This window comes from Arvicola amphibius, chromosome 8 (assembly GCF_903992535.2).
Source record: "Arvicola amphibius chromosome 8, mArvAmp1.2, whole genome shotgun sequence".
Taxonomy (NCBI): Eukaryota; Metazoa; Chordata; class Mammalia; order Rodentia; family Cricetidae; genus Arvicola; species Arvicola amphibius.
This window is the reverse complement of record NC_052054.1, coordinates 7207751-7223497: the sequence shown is the minus strand read 5'-3', so window position 1 is coordinate 7223497 and position 15747 is coordinate 7207751. Positions and strand designations below refer to the sequence as shown.

Below are 15747 nucleotides of genomic sequence, written 5' to 3'. Positions count from 1 at the left end.
GCTGATGGGCCACACTGTGTCCCAAGGCATCAAGTTGACTTGCCGTCACTTTCTTTAAGCAACTCGAGCTGAACAGTTGAAGGAAATTCTCACGTAAGTCCTGCGCCTGCCTCACCCCCTCTCCTCTACTGTTGTGGGATGCAGGAGGGAGAATCAGATATGGAAGGAACCCTGGCTTCCTTGCTTGTGTGAATGGCCCAGCCCCCTGCCCTGCCCAGCCCTCCCCTGGCTGACAGAAGAAAGGCTGCACTCAGATCAAAGCCCTTCTTCTCACTTTGCTTTTCCTCTTCAGCTTTAGAGCAGTCAAGGTATTGAATTGCAGCGACTTTGCCAATAGAGCAAATCTGACCTTCTTAGGAGGGAATGGAACTTCAAACACTGGAGCTGGATGTGGGTAGAAGATGGCACAGCGAAAGAACATATTACTTCTGTTTGCTAAATTGGCTGGATCCCATACACGTGTCCACAACTGAAGCACTTTAAAGCCTGACAAAAAAACTAAAACAATAGATATCTATTCACATTTAGCCTCATGTTCACACCACTTGTCTTAGGGTTTCTATTGTTGTGAAGAAACACCATGTGACCATGGCAACTCTAATAAAGGAAAACATTTAATAGGGTGGCTTACAGTTTCAGAGGTTTTGCCCATTGTCATCAGGGCGGGACATGGTGGCGTGTAGGCAGACACGGTGCTGGAAAAGGAGCCGAGAGTTCTACATCGTGAACCAAAAGCACCAGGAAGTGAGCAGTCCACCACACTGAGCATAGCTTGAGCAAAAGGAGACCTCAAAGCCCACCTGCACAGTGACACACTTCCTTCACTAAGGCCACACCTACTCCAACAAAGCCACACCTCCTAGTAGCGCCACTCCCTTCGGGGCCATTTTCTTTTAAACCGTCACATCACTAAACTGAATTAGATACAGGAAACTATACTAAAACATAGCTATTTCTGTTTTGTTGTTTAATTTTTGTTTTAAGACAAAATTTCCTTCCACCCCAGACAGGCTTGAACTTGCTATGAGGCCAAGGATGACCTTGAACACCCGATCTTTGAGATTACCAACATGGCCACCACATCTCGGCAAAGCTGTCCCACTGGAACACGATGAACCAAGCTCATGGCTGCGACTTTGCTTCCGAACCTTTGGAGTAACTTGTATGTGTCTATTGGCAGGATTTCACTCTGTCTAATGTCTGCGCCTCCTGCTTCCCTCGTTGGCACTCAGCATTATTTCCAGACACCCAGTAGTCACTCCAGAAACGCAAGGACTAAGCTGAGAGCATCTTCTCCATTAGGATATGGGGAAACAATGGGGCAGACAGAAATCCTGCTCTGTAAGTTGAGGCTGCTTTGGAATTATGAGTCTTCCAACCACACACACCTAATTCAACACTCAACAACCTAGACCCAACCTTCCCTACCTACACTCCACTAGATGACTTCCCACTGTGAGTACAAGTTCCACGTCATGTGGGCTAGCCTGATTAGTCAACTGTGCATCCCCCCGCCCCCGCAGCCATCCTCCTGCCTCCTTGGGAGAGCCTCCCTCGGCCCCTCTCCTTCCACTCCCACTGCCCCTCCCTCTGCCCCTCCTGGGCTCTGCTCTTGCTGCCCCACTGTTGGGCTCCTGCACTTAACACAGGGGTTCAGTTCAGACTCTTGAACATCCATCTCAAGTGGGCTTCCAGCAGCCATGTCACACTCTTAGTTCTGCTGTGACTCCTTGGTCATGTGATATGAAAAGCAGTTATTCCCGAACTGCCCTTGCCACCGCCTCTCCTGCTCAGACTGCATGGCCCATAAAGGGCCATGGCCTCTCCTGCTCACCACAAACCTTCTAGAACTTGCACAGGGATTGAGGGACTAATATGTGAAGAGCATACTTCTCAGACTCTATACGAGCACCGTACACATTTAGGGACACAGTGGAAAATGGACATTTAAAGAAAACCACTTTAACTTTATCTGAGAAGCCATGCTGCTATTATTCAATTTTCTCTGTGTAATGAAGAATTTATTAAATTTGCGATGTCCCTGGGAGAGTATAGCCTAGTAAGTGGCCATTTCAAAACAGCATGAAGAAAGAAGTTCCCCTAGATATGACAGAGTCTACAGCATTTCTTCCTACTTTCTAAGAGCTTGGCGACACTATTCACCAATCACAGCAGCAGTAATGATGGCGTCCACAGCCACACTAGCATGTTCATGTCAGGCAAGCAATCAAAGTGACTGCAAGGATCTCGGCATCCCTGGGAGTCATGTCATAGCAAGACACATGTGTACAGGAAAATTTTGTCACTATGCTCCAAGAAACAAAATACACATTCAGAATGGAGCTGAAATGAGAAAGAAGATATAATAAAAATGAAAGTGAAAATCACTAATGAAAAGCCAGGCTTGATGGGCAAGAGTTCGCTCTGCAGGCTTTCTGAGTTTATACTAATAGGTGCCACTTCAACTGTGGATGACAGAGTCATCAATTAAGTTTTATAGCAGAGCGGAGTGAGGAATCAATCAGCAAAATATTAGTGATCCATCTGCTCATCACAACAAACTCTGGCAGACAACATTATTACCTTAATGAGATGATGCTGGGGTGGGGGGGAGAGGCAAATGACTTAGCGTCTCCCAGAGGCATGCAAGATGGTCCAAATCAATTTGGATTTACAGCTATCCAGAGTTCTCTATAATAACCTCATTCCACAAACACTAAATTTTGAATACCTTTTAAAAAACCAGACCTAATATTCATCCCGGAGCACCAGGTGCTCTTGTTGTGTGTCGTTCTGAGACAGCTGAATGAAAAGCAGTGTGGGAATCAGGCTGTGGAGGACTCTCCAGATGCCATGGGGGAGTACTTATAAGATGCCTCACACTTAGGCAAGATGCTAAAATAAAAAAAACAAAGTTCAACTGAAAAAAAAATTACAAGGGAAGTGAGGCGTTACTGGATTATCTAAGACCAAAAGTTTGAGTTTGCCTTGAAGGGAGGGAGGAAATTAGAATTGGGAAGTTTACTGTGAAAATTCTTGAGAGTTGCACAAGTCCATAAATAAGAGAAAAATGCATACAGCACCATAAAGTAACACATAGAAAACACCCTTGACAGTTCTGTGTCCAGGATAGCTGCTCTTTGCTTGTCCAGTCCAGCCTGCATGCTTCTGTGCCTGCTTCTGACTTAGGAGGCTCATCCACGAGAGCTGCACAACCCTGGTTGGCTTGGGCTATTGGGGGTTCCTGCCAGAGAAAGGGGTACATTTAGGTACTGGTTTCCCAACCTTGGCTGAGAAACGAATGCTGAAGCCATGGGTATACTAGTCAACGCTGATTAAACACAAGAACAAAAGCAAAACAATGAACCTGAAATCTCTCACCAAACAGAAGTTGTATCAGGAACTCAAACAGTCCAGGGATTAGTGAGCCGTCAGCTAGAAGCGGAATAGTGAGAAGCATCAAACCCAATTACCATCCTCAGTTTTCCCTAGATATAATACTCTGCATGAGACATTCTCCAAGCTAAACTACACAGAAACAGGTAGCAGGAATACAAGCAGAAGCACGTGAGAAAAAGACACCACGGCCATCCCTGGAAACAAAGAAGCTGGCATCCTAGCAGGAACTGTGTTAACGTAGTCCTCTGGAAGCAAGGATGCATGCAATTAGAGGGGGAAGGAACTGGAGAGACCTGAATCACGGCACCACTTGCAGAGGCTCAGGAACAAAGCAAACCGTGTCAGAAGGCTCACTGAGGGGTCAGATGCTCTGCTGGCCACACTGCAGCCTGGAAGAGGCTCCGAAATTTGGAAAAAAAAACATGGGCAAGAATAGAATTCAGAGTCCCTCACCCCAGAACACTGTACAGAGAAGTTGTGGTCCAGAGGAAGTTTAGTCACGTGAACTCCTTGCTGCCATCAGCATCGCTACTCTTAAATAATTAAGGCAACCGAGGAGAGGGAACAATGTTGGCTTCCACAGAGAGCAGCTCTAGCAGGGTCCAAATGCAGAGCTTCATCTCGTTACAAATGCTGACGACAGAAGTCAGTCTGTGGGCACACTAGGGCGTGTGCAGCGAGAATTCCCATAACCAGGCTCACCTATGCTCATGAATTTGATTTCTGTACACTAACAACAATCCCCTTAGGGTACTGTATTCCTCCTTCCCTTTCTTTCCTTTTTCCCTCCCCCCATTTTCCTCAAAGCCAGGGTTTTACTGTGTAGCCCAAGCTAGCTTTAAGTTTGTGTCTTAGCTTCTTGAGCGCTGAAATTACAAGCATATCCCACCCTGCTTGACCATTTTCTCTTTTATTATGAGTAAATGTCTTCTAGGCAGACAATTACGTTGCCCAATATCCTGTTTTAATAGATCAACTGCTCAGTGGTTTTACTAGCCCCTGATGATCCCTGACCAGGTCTGTCATTCATGGGACAACTGGCAATTTCCACAGACATCTTTCCTCATATGTCAGGAATTGTATGAAGGGGAGGAGGGCACTTTTATACTCTTTGCAGGTTATATAGGTGTAGATACATGGATTCCTATTTTCTTCAGTGTAATCTCTTCATTGTAAATTCTGTTACATATTTTGGTGCTAGATCAATGATCTTGGGGGTGAGTCTGCTTTCCCTGCTCTGACCTCCTGATCTATAATTCCTCTAAGAAGTCCTAGTGTTTTCAGTGTCACATGACTGTTTGAGAAAGCAAACAAGACAAAGCGAGCCACCTCACAGGTGAGCGCTCACCCTGTAGAGATGTCATTGCTGCCAGACCCTCCTGGAAGTCAGAACAAGGAGACATATTACTCAGGAAAATGCCTATCTCTATGGCAACCTAGATTCATGGGAGAATTAAGATGCAATAAACCATCGAAGCACTTTTTCAGACATCTCCCCTTAAATCTCTGGAGAGAAATCTGGCTCTAATCATTCTCAACACTGTTTTTTTTTTCTTTTAGAGATTTAAAATATTTAGAGAGCATAGAAGGAGCCATAGGATCAATAACCCTACGGGCTGACCCCACGTTCACATTTACTCTGATGAGCGAGAAGTCATAAAGACATCTGTTCATGAAATTTCTGGGTTCCTCCTGACCATGCCATGCTATTCATCTGAAAGATTATGACAAAATTTTGTGTTTATCATCTCATTTAGCTTTATTTCTTCTCTTTCTTGATTTCTTTTTCAAAATGGATAAAAATTTTATATTTATAAAGGTCAAATCAAACAAATGAAAATCCCTGGAGAAGAGCCCTTTCCTTAGCCTGTGGCTGCCAAGCACGGCCGTTCCTCATGCCATCCATTCAGCTCCGTCCCTTGTCACCAACCTCTCTTGTTATGATGGACCCTTGCATTTGTTATTAAAAGCAGCAGATATTGGTGACTGACTTGCTTTCTGTTTGTGGGTCCAGCTGTTGGTTGGGAGCCACCATGTGATTTCCTAGCCATCCTTCAGAAACAGCAAAGGCTGCCTTTAGGAATCCCCATGTGATTTCCTAACTGTCCCTTGTCCTGAGGGGTGTATAGAGTCTGTGCACCCCACCTGGACCAGACAGCAGGCTGACAGCCCACAGCTCAGTGAGAGCTACAGTGGGAAGAGTCACACTCACAGAGGACTTGGGCTGAAGTCCCCTTGAGGTACCTCTCAGCCCTGAGGACACATCCCAAGTTGACTTAGCTACTCTGAATCATTCCCACTGGTGTTCCATCTACAACCCCCTCCCCCTTTCACAGTGAGGTCATTCTGACCTTGCATGGAGCCCCGACTGGTAGTCAGAGATGCTATTTCTAGGAGAGAAAACAGAACAAAAGGGGGCGGGCAGGTGGCACGGGGGTTGCAGGATGCAGATGGCTTAGTAAGGCAAGTGCTTGCCTTGTAAGCAGCAAGTGTTTGAGCCAAAGATCAGATCTCAAGAATGCACACGAATGCTAGACGGGTACAGTAGCTTAGAAGGCTGAGCCAGGGATCCTTGGGGTAGGATGAATCGCCAAACTGGGTTGGTGAGGTCTGGATTTAGTTGAGACACTCTGCCTCAAAGAACAGCACAGAGATGGACTGAGAATGACTCAGATCAGCATATGGCCTGCCACATGCAAGCATGCACAAATGTGCTCCCATAACCACCAAGAGGTAGGCATGCACACGTGTGAACACACACACACACACACACACACACACACACACACACACACACACCGCACTCGTGAGAAAAGTCAAAGAGGGGGAATGAGCATTTCCTTGTCAAGTATCCATCTCCTAGCAACTCCTTTGCTCCCACCCAATGAGATGCAATGTGATCTGGCGATATGTCTTACAATATGACAATATGATCTGTAACAGACCCATTATTCTACTTTTCTCATAGTTGCATAGAACTCTGGTGGACGGCTGTACTCTCTTGGGCTTAGACAACGCCTACTTTCCAGTGGTTAGTTACAATTATTTTGGGGTAGGTATGATAATACTGCTGGATGGAAACTCATATCATTATAGAAAATGTACATTTTAAAACACAGCACTTTGAGTAAACATGTAGCTGGATTTCAAGAAGAGAAATTCTTACAGTCACTCCTTCCAGTAAGTGATGCCATCTGTTCAGATATATTGCCTAGTGTTTCCTTCAGTAGAGCAGTGGGTAAGATTTTGCTGACTGTTGAGTTCTAATATTTTATGTTAACAAATCACTAAATGATGTAGTGGAGAGGAATTGCTTACACAATCACTTTACTCTTTGGAGGGGGAAACCTTTGGGATCATAGATTGCTCTTTTTCTTCTCTTGCCTGGCAAACAGAAGCTCATAGGGAATAAAAGGAAACACCAGTCATGGGTGATCATGAAAGGAAAGCCAGCATGGGAGTCCTGGTCCACAGAGAGAAGTGTACGGCCAGCTTGGGGCTGTAATGGCCTCTGCAGGGCCAAGAAGAGCACAGTCTCATTTTAACTAAATGACACCTGTAAGCCCCATTCTTGCATCTGAGACCTACTTTTAATGCTTCCTCCTTCCTCTTCTCCCTTAACTGCTCACCTGGCTACTCTCTGAAATTGAGGTAAATTGACATGTATTCTACAAGATTTGAGCTGCAAAAATTGGGGTGTTATTTGGATATAAAAATCATAATGTAGAAAAGGCCTTGGGTAAGAAAATAGTGAGCAGGGAATGTTCGCATCTCATGACTAGAAGAATGGATATGTATATATTACAATCAATACAGAAGGCCGAGGTCAGAAATCAAAGGTGAATGGCACATTCATAGAAAGCCTGTGCTTACAAAGGGGGGATAGTCTATCCTTAGAGATGGAAATCAATTTATTCTAAATTGACTGACATTCGTTTACACAAAACAGAACCTTTGTACAATAGAGCATAAACTGACAAGATAAGCATTCAGTCTGAGCTGGGAAAATGGAAAAGAACAGCTCAAAACTGCCAATACAAAGGTCTCCATCTGGCATTTCAAATTTACTGATATTTTATGAAAGTCAGTTTTATGTTATAGGGCAATTTGCTGCCAAAGAAAATAAAAGGTGGGAGTAATTCTTAGATATAAAAGAAGAGTGGAGCTCTGCCGAAGGCGACATTTGTGATCCTTCTCTGCTAGCCACGGGCATCCCACGCATGGTTCCTACTCAGCAGGCTCAGCACAGTGCTCACAGGGCAAGGAAACATTCGGAATTTTTTCCCATCACCCACTCTCCACACAAAGTGAGACCTCGCATGGACCCACCAGCTTGCCCCTTTGGAAAAAATACACTCCATGAAATAAAACCCGAAAATCCCAGCCTTTTCATGAAATTGTCCTTGTTGTTTCCTTCTGGTCTTGAGGGTTTGTTGTAGACAGTTGGCCTCTGAGCAAGACCTGGCTCTGGCCTTCTTGAACTGTCGGCAGCTGTAATTCCTCCATGACGACCTATGCAAGCTTTGGTTCACTTCTTTTATGGAGTGAGGTGATAGACTTCTGACATTTAGCCCTCTCCCAATGATTTATGAGCATTTAATAGTTTATGGGAGAGAGTTGATTTTCATTAGTGCTGGAACTGTCCTTAAGTTGTTCCAGTTCTTTATAACAAGCCTCCACCCATGTTCCACTAAATAATTCAACCAAAATCACCAATTCACCAAATTTTCATTTGTTTGTTTGTTTCTTTCTGTCATGGGTGCCTCTACTGGGGTGAGCAGACATTAGTTTGAGTCTTATCACAAAAAGTTCACCAAACATTAAAAGTGAACTTTTTACTGAGCTCCTCTGACTTCTCCTGGTCAACCTTGTTCATCTTCTCCCATGAAAAATAAAGAACTCTGGTATAACAGCCAGTCTTTGGGTCATTGTTTGGGCAATGCCTATGGTTGGGCTGACAATGAGAAGCAGAAGCAGAATAGTATACGGTCACCTGGAGCATGATTGGCCCAGGTCTGCTGGTCAGTGAGATGACAGCCCCAAGATCACAATCTATACCTGCTGATACATCTGAAGGCCATCTAGGTCACATGGTCTACCTTTTCCCTTATCAGAGTCTTATACTGTGTCTTCAGGTCATGTTAACAGTACAATTGTTCTCATTTCTCATTTACATAGTAATTCATAATAGTAGAAAAATTACAGTAGGAAGCAGTCAAATCATTTTATGATTGGGGTCACTACATCATAAGGAACTATATTAAAGGGTTACAGCAGTAGGAAGGTCAAGAACCACTGAATTAGAGAGATTAGAGTGACAGACATGCACCAAATATACCAAATTAGCCACCAAAACTCTACCATAACCACAAACTTCTTGCAGGAAATATGGGTCCTACCTATACCCCTCACAAACCAGCTCAGAATTTTCCATTAGTAAGTATATGATGTTTTGGGGGTCTTACATGTTTGAGCCTCGTGTATTACTCTGTTCTGCTTTATCCCCTACCCTCAATCTCCAAATCAAAAGTAGGCATGGCCCCACATGCATGCAATCTTCGACTCAGGAAGTAGAGACAGGAAAATTATGGATTGGAGACCAATCTAGGCTTCATAGTGAAAATATGTCACAAAACACAAATAATACAATAACAATATCAATTATTTAAATGAGATAGTGACTTATGAAACAGTATAGAGAAATTTTAAGGAGATACTTCCAAACAGTAGTTAAGAATCTGTATTTTGTGCCCACTAAATGACGTTGAAATTGAGCTGTAAGAACTCCTGGCTACATAGGATTAGATTCTGTAAACCAGGCCACACTTCCACATGTGGAAATAGGGAAGATGGCGTTTACCACACAGATGTCCTGCCACAAATTCAGCATCTGATGCTATCAACTGGGGAAGGTAGTCTGTAATCATAGCCAGGTCAAACATACCATATGGAGAACCAGTTCAGATAAATGGTAGAAGACCAACCCTTCGGTCAATGCTGAGCAGTTGCACAACTACAACTAAGTATTTCTGTAACACTGGAGTAACACTTATCGTGCAACAGTTGATGTGATAATTCTTCATGCCAAGCACAGTTTTGCTTAGTGGACAAACAACAACACTTGCTTCTGTATCTAATTAATTCAATATTTCTCTAACACACTAAAGACCCATTGAGAAAACCAAACCCATCATTTTTTGAAGCTCTGTCCACCCCAGCAAGAGGCCAGAGGTCTTTTCAGTTCATGGTGAACCTTTTTAGTCACCTGCAGCAATCAGACAGGCTGCTTCTTGGTTCCCAGCCACTTAGCCCCAAAATAATCACACAGAAACTATATTATTTAAAATACTGCTTGGCCAATTAGCTCTAGCTTCTTAATGACTAACTCTTACATATTATTTTAACCAATTTCTATTAATCTGTACATCACCATATGACTGTGGTTTACTGGCTAAAATTCCATCATCTGGTCTCCAGCAGGGATACATGGCTTTTCTTCCTACCTTCCTTCTCCCAGCATTCGATTTAGTTTCCCCCCCCCCCTTCCTAAGTTCTGCCCTATCAACAGGCCAAGCCAGTTTTTTTTTTATTAATTAACAAACTGTGTTCACAACATACAAAGGGGAGTCACACATCCCCTCCCGCTTTCTGTTTAAATTAGAAATGGGTTAAATTAATATGTAAGAGTTAGCCAATAAGAACTTAGAGCTAATAGGCCAAGCACTGATTTAATTAATACAGTTTCCATGTGATTATTTTGGGGATAAGCAGTCAGGAATGAAACAAGCAGCCTCCTTGAAACAGACTGGCACCAACATGGTAGACTAAATCTACATAAAACCTGAGAGGGCTTGAGAGGGAATTCTAGATATTGGAAAACAAAGTTTAGCTGCATTCCCCGCCCCCATGGGCTTTGTTGCTGGCATCACGCTGCAGTTCCCTTAAGAGAGGTTTTCCTGATTCAGTGGTAGTAGAAAAAGAATTCATGACTGTTTTGAAATGCCGGCTTTCTGGGCCATGCTGCCAGCGTGACCTCTGGCTCTTCCAGGAGACCAAGCATTTGAATGGGGTTTGTGAGCAACGTACTATGGCTTGCTTGATGGTAACATGGAACACATGGACTGGCTGTATGCCTAGAGATGAGACATTGTGCATGACTCTCGGAGGCTGTGATCAGCTCTGCCATGCTGGGCTGGGCAGGGCAAGCAGGCAATGCTGTATTTCCCCTAGTAAAGGTACAGCTTGAGGATTTAAGAGGCGCTTAGAATTTTAAGAAGTGCTCCTAAACAGTAAAGAATTATAGATACACAATAGGACAGATTCAGACATAAAAAGGCCTCTAAATATGTCACAATGTTGGATAAATATATGTAGGCTTGGGAGAGAGAAGAAAAAGAGTATAGAGAGTTATAAAAATAAGTAAATAAAATAAATAAAAATAAATAAAATAAAAAAGGAAATGAAGTCTTTAAAGAGACAGAGTACAGTCATATATTAAAAGAAATAAAAAAGAATAAGCCATGTAAAGATGGAATATACACAGAGAGTCTGGATTATGTTTTTATTTGAATTTTTTGACTACAGAGAGACATTTGATTCTGGGGATCGCTAAGCTAAACCACCATATATACTTTAAAGGTATCTTGTTTTCAAAATTTGAGGCTAAGGATATGTTGCTTTGGAAAAGAGGTTCTTCTTTTGTTTCCACTGAGGATGAGAACCTGTGGACTGCTTCCAGACTAACATGGTTTGATGGATCAAGAATCCCTGAAATGCTGCTGTGAACACCCCCCAAAATTACTTTTCCCAACTGCTGACTAAGATGAACCTAGCACATAAGATACACCATGAAAGACCTGATTAACAGCACCCAATCAACAGGAAGTAGTCTAGAGAACTACACCCAAATTCCCAAATATTGTTTATAAACATTTCTTTATATTTAAAGGGGAATATGCTATAGAGATTTGCATTGGTATGGAACTTGGCTTATTGATACAAATTTAAGGTCAATTTTGTTTTATATATATATATTTCTGATCTTGACTAAGGTATTGTGTTTGTGCAGCTCATTTAAAAATGTAATGTACATGTTAAAGTTAAAACCTTTCATTTATTTAATAAAGAAGCTGCTTTGGGCCTGTTGATAGAACAGACTTAGATAGATGGTGAAGACTAAAGAAGGGTGGAAACAGAGAGAAGCCATGTAGTCCTGCCAGAGACACATGCCAGTTGGAATCTTGCCGGTAAGTCACAGACACGTGGTGATACACAGATTACTAGAAATGGGTTAAATTAAGATGTAAGAGTTAGCTAATAAGAAGTTAAAGCTAATGGGCCAAGCAGTGTTTTAAATAATACAGTTTCTGTGCAGTTATTTTGGTTCTGGGTGGCCAGGACAAACAAGCGGCCTCCTTCTAGAGTCACCAGGCCTTTTTTTTTTTCTATTAGACAAGTTGTATTCATCTCAAAATAAACTAATACCCAGTGTGCAAAGAGAAACCTGAGGGGAGACCCACTGTTGCCTCACTGTGCCCTGCTGTGGGAACTGGTTGTCTATGCCAGCTGGAGAATCTGGTAACTGCCAGAGGGAGGCAGACAGGCTTGAGGCACAAAGGTGAGTGGAAAACAGATGACAAGAACTAATGTTTCAGTCTTTGGAAACGTGGATAAAAGCAGACTAACTTAACTGATGGCGAGGAAAGCCACTTCCAAGTTTACTAGAAGAGACTGCATTATAAAACACTGAAAACATTTTTTTTTAAAAAAAAATAGTTCCAGGCCTTAATGGTAAACAAACATCAATAATCTTGACAGATGCATAATGAGGCCTGCTTTAAAAACACAACACGAATGATTAACAATTAGTATGAAAAATTAATAGGTGTAAACTGATCATTTCAATGATTTATAAACTTGACCAAATTTTCGTGATTGTCCCTAATACTCTTTGCAGATTAGTTGACTTTCCCACTGCAGTAAGAGAACTCTTCTGGAAACTCACCTTAGGAAAGGTCTGAACTAGCGAGATTACCCTGGGTTGATGTCATCTTTAGACTACCATGGGATGATGTCATCTTTAACCCTAGTGTAAATATAACAGGGTTAAATGATGAGCTTGTGTGTGTTCATGCCCCACACTCAGCCTCGATGGTCCACTTTCATGCTATCATGTCGCCACACTGAAATATACACACTTTTGTTTAAAGCACTGTGTACATCTGTCTAGGTGCTGCAGTGGTCAACTGTACTTAAAGTATCCAGTAGATCACACAACTTTTTAAGATACACTAGCAGGATATTTTCTTTCTGATGAGAAAATAAACTTTGTGGCCATCAGCAAATGATCTACCTCAAGCGTTAAGTGCCAAGTCTTAGCCTACATCTCTTCCTTATTCTTCTTTCCACTGGCCCTGGACGAATGGCTCATTAAGAATGAGATATTAAGGGGGCTGGAGAGATGGCTCAGAGGTTACGAGCATTGCCTGCTCTTCCAAAGGTCCTGAGTTCAATTCCCAGCAACCACATGGTGGCTCACAACCATCTGTAATGGGGCCTGGTGCCCTCTTCTGGCATGCAGGCATACACACAGACAGAATATTGTATACATAATAAATAAATAAATATTAAAAAAGAATGAGATATTAAACACTGCTGTTATCTGTGCACTCTTAGAGTCTTCAGCACTGTGTAAGATGTAGCCTCAGGTGCGTAGAGGGCACTTGGAGGGAAGTGAAGCGATTAAGCTCTGGCATGCCTTCGTGCATTCTCAAACCCAAGAGAGGATTGAAAGGTGCAGCTCAGAACGAGCTCCCGTGGATAGAAAGCTGCAGCTCAGAACGAGCTCCCTGTGGATTGAATGGTGCAGCTCAGAATGAGCCCCCCAGTAGCTGGCCAAGCACAGATCATGAGGATGATGTATTGAGAAGGCTCCTCCCAGGACACTTGGGCTTACTGCTCTGATGTCTAATCCATCTATTGAGCAGTGACAGGACCTATCTGAAGAGTGTTCTGTAGCTTTAAAGACCCAGCCTGTAGATGGACAACTGGGGAATCCTCTGTGTGTACCTTGTGAGAACAGCAGACAACAGTAGCTCTTAACCTGTGGCCAAACAGTTGCTAAATGACCTCAGTTATCCAAGAACAAGAAATATTTTTTTTCTCAGCCTTGGTCCAACACTGTCGGTTCTGTGAGCATATCTTCATTTGTGCCATGGGCTCCAGGTGAAGAGGGTGGCAGATGGGGCTTTTCCCTGTGGATGGCAGTGTATTCTCCATCTGTTGGGTGAGGGGGCTCAGGAGGCTTTGGTCCAGCCCAGCTACTTTCAAGCATGAAGCTGTGCCCACTTTATACGTGATATGAACATGGATGAGACACAGGGTCAGCAGGGGGAGGACTAGGACCATTTATCACAGTGAGTTTATTAAGTGACCAAGTCACTCAGAAGAAAAAGATCAAAGAAGGGATAATATCAGTGAAGTCTTCAAAAGACTCATCTAGTTTTCAAGAAGGGAATGTTTCTCGATATGCTCTTTTATAGATAATACTTAAAAAAATACCACTCTTTGAACATTGCAGAGTGGTCGATGGAGCTGGAGGGGCTGAGGCTCTCTAAACACATGGGTTTCCCTCACTGTTGCTACGTTACAGTTGTTATCTTAAATTGGTTGGTAAGTGACAGATATGGAAGAAAACAAGGAGAGCCAAGGAAGCTTACCAAAATCTAGATGATTTGAGAAAAACAACAACAACAAAAAAGTTAAGTTTCAATTTTAGGTGTGAGACTGTTTTATATGTAGTAGAACTAGGAAAACAGAGTGATTTCTTCATATACTGACCTGTTACAGGCTTTCATAGTGTTCCTACACTTTAAAATTTGAAAATGTGTCTGAAGAACAGTTTTAGTTCTGTGAAGATGTCTATTTTCCACGTTAACTCATAAAAAGGGGGAACTAGACTATCATACCCAAACCACACTTACATGATCAACAACCAGAGACCCCAGATGAGGGCGGCGGAACAACTTGCTACTTAGGAAGCTGTTTCAGGGGACAGAATCCTCCTTCATGCCTCTCTTTGCCTGGCACTGTTGGGAACAGGCTCCCTCTGGAACTTCCAGAACCATGCAGACATACTAGTGTTAAGTTCTAGGTGCTTGGGGCTTCCGTTAGCAAAGGTCTGAACTTAATACCTCAAAACCAAGTCCTCTGTGTGTCTACTTTGAGTGAACACCAAGACAGACTTATCTTACATCCTTGCCAAATATGTATAAAATCAGGTCTACCTGTACCCACACACCACTGCTTATCTATCACGGTTATCACTGGTTGTCTATCAGGTCTACCTGTACCCACACACCACTGCTTATCTATCACTGGTTGTCTATCAGGTCTACCTGTACCCACGCACCACTGCTTATCTATCACAGGTTATCACTGGTTGTCTATCAGGTCTACCTGTACCCACGCACCACTGCTTATCTATCACAGGTTATCACTGGTTGTCTATCAGGTCTACCTCAACATACGCATCTCTGCCTATCTATTTATTAGTTGTGTGCTGTGTTTGATTTCTGTTATTTCAGTCTCATTTCTGCAAAGTCACTTTGTTTTCCTTCCTGTGAAGTCTGGGAAGTGAATCTTACTAGGGTGTCAGGAAAACCAACTTGGTGTTTTCAGTCACTTTTCTCCATGGTCAAACATGTTCACAGAATGCCATCAGTAGCTCCTGTGGTCTCCCTGCATCCAAAGAAGTAGAGCACTTTGAAATACAGAAGCCACAGTCAAAGATGGAGGTGTGGGATATAGGCAAAAACCTGAGGATGGAAGTATTAAGCGGGATACTAATAGCTCACCATGGTAGAGCAGGTGTGGCCTTCTAGGGGTGTGCCAACAGCTCAGTGTGGTAGAACAAGTGTGGCCTTCTAGGGGTGTGCCAACAGCTCAGTGTGGTAGAACAAGTGTGGCCTTCTAAGGGGGTGCCAACAGCTCACTGTGGCAGAGCAGGTGCGGTTTTCTGGTCTGTGTAGTATGATTCCCTATCATTGTGGCCATATGCAGATTAGTAGGTTGTCAGACTGGACAGCCAGAAACATGAACTCCTTCAAATGTCCTGAAGGCCCGCTTTAATCAAGCTACCTGGTTTTGAACTTTTCTTCCACTAGACAGTGAAGTTCCACAAGGACATATGAGTGTGCACTCAGACATCTGTTTTCTTATTTTTTTTTTGATATGAATATCAAGCTATGTTGAATGACAATGACTTAAGAGATAATTGTCCCATCCTGGTGAAGGCTCCACAACTGGGCACATTCAAAAGATTTTGGATTTTTCCACATCACAAGAAAA

At 43.0% G+C, this 15747-nt stretch overlaps 1 protein-coding gene across 4 annotated transcripts in view; it reads right to left on the bottom strand.

The window, feature by feature from the left end:
• Window positions 1–15747, bottom strand: part of Prkn (parkin RBR E3 ubiquitin protein ligase) — a 1148335-nt gene that overhangs the window by 552214 nt on the left and 580374 nt on the right. The gene's annotated exons all lie outside the window — the stretch shown is intronic.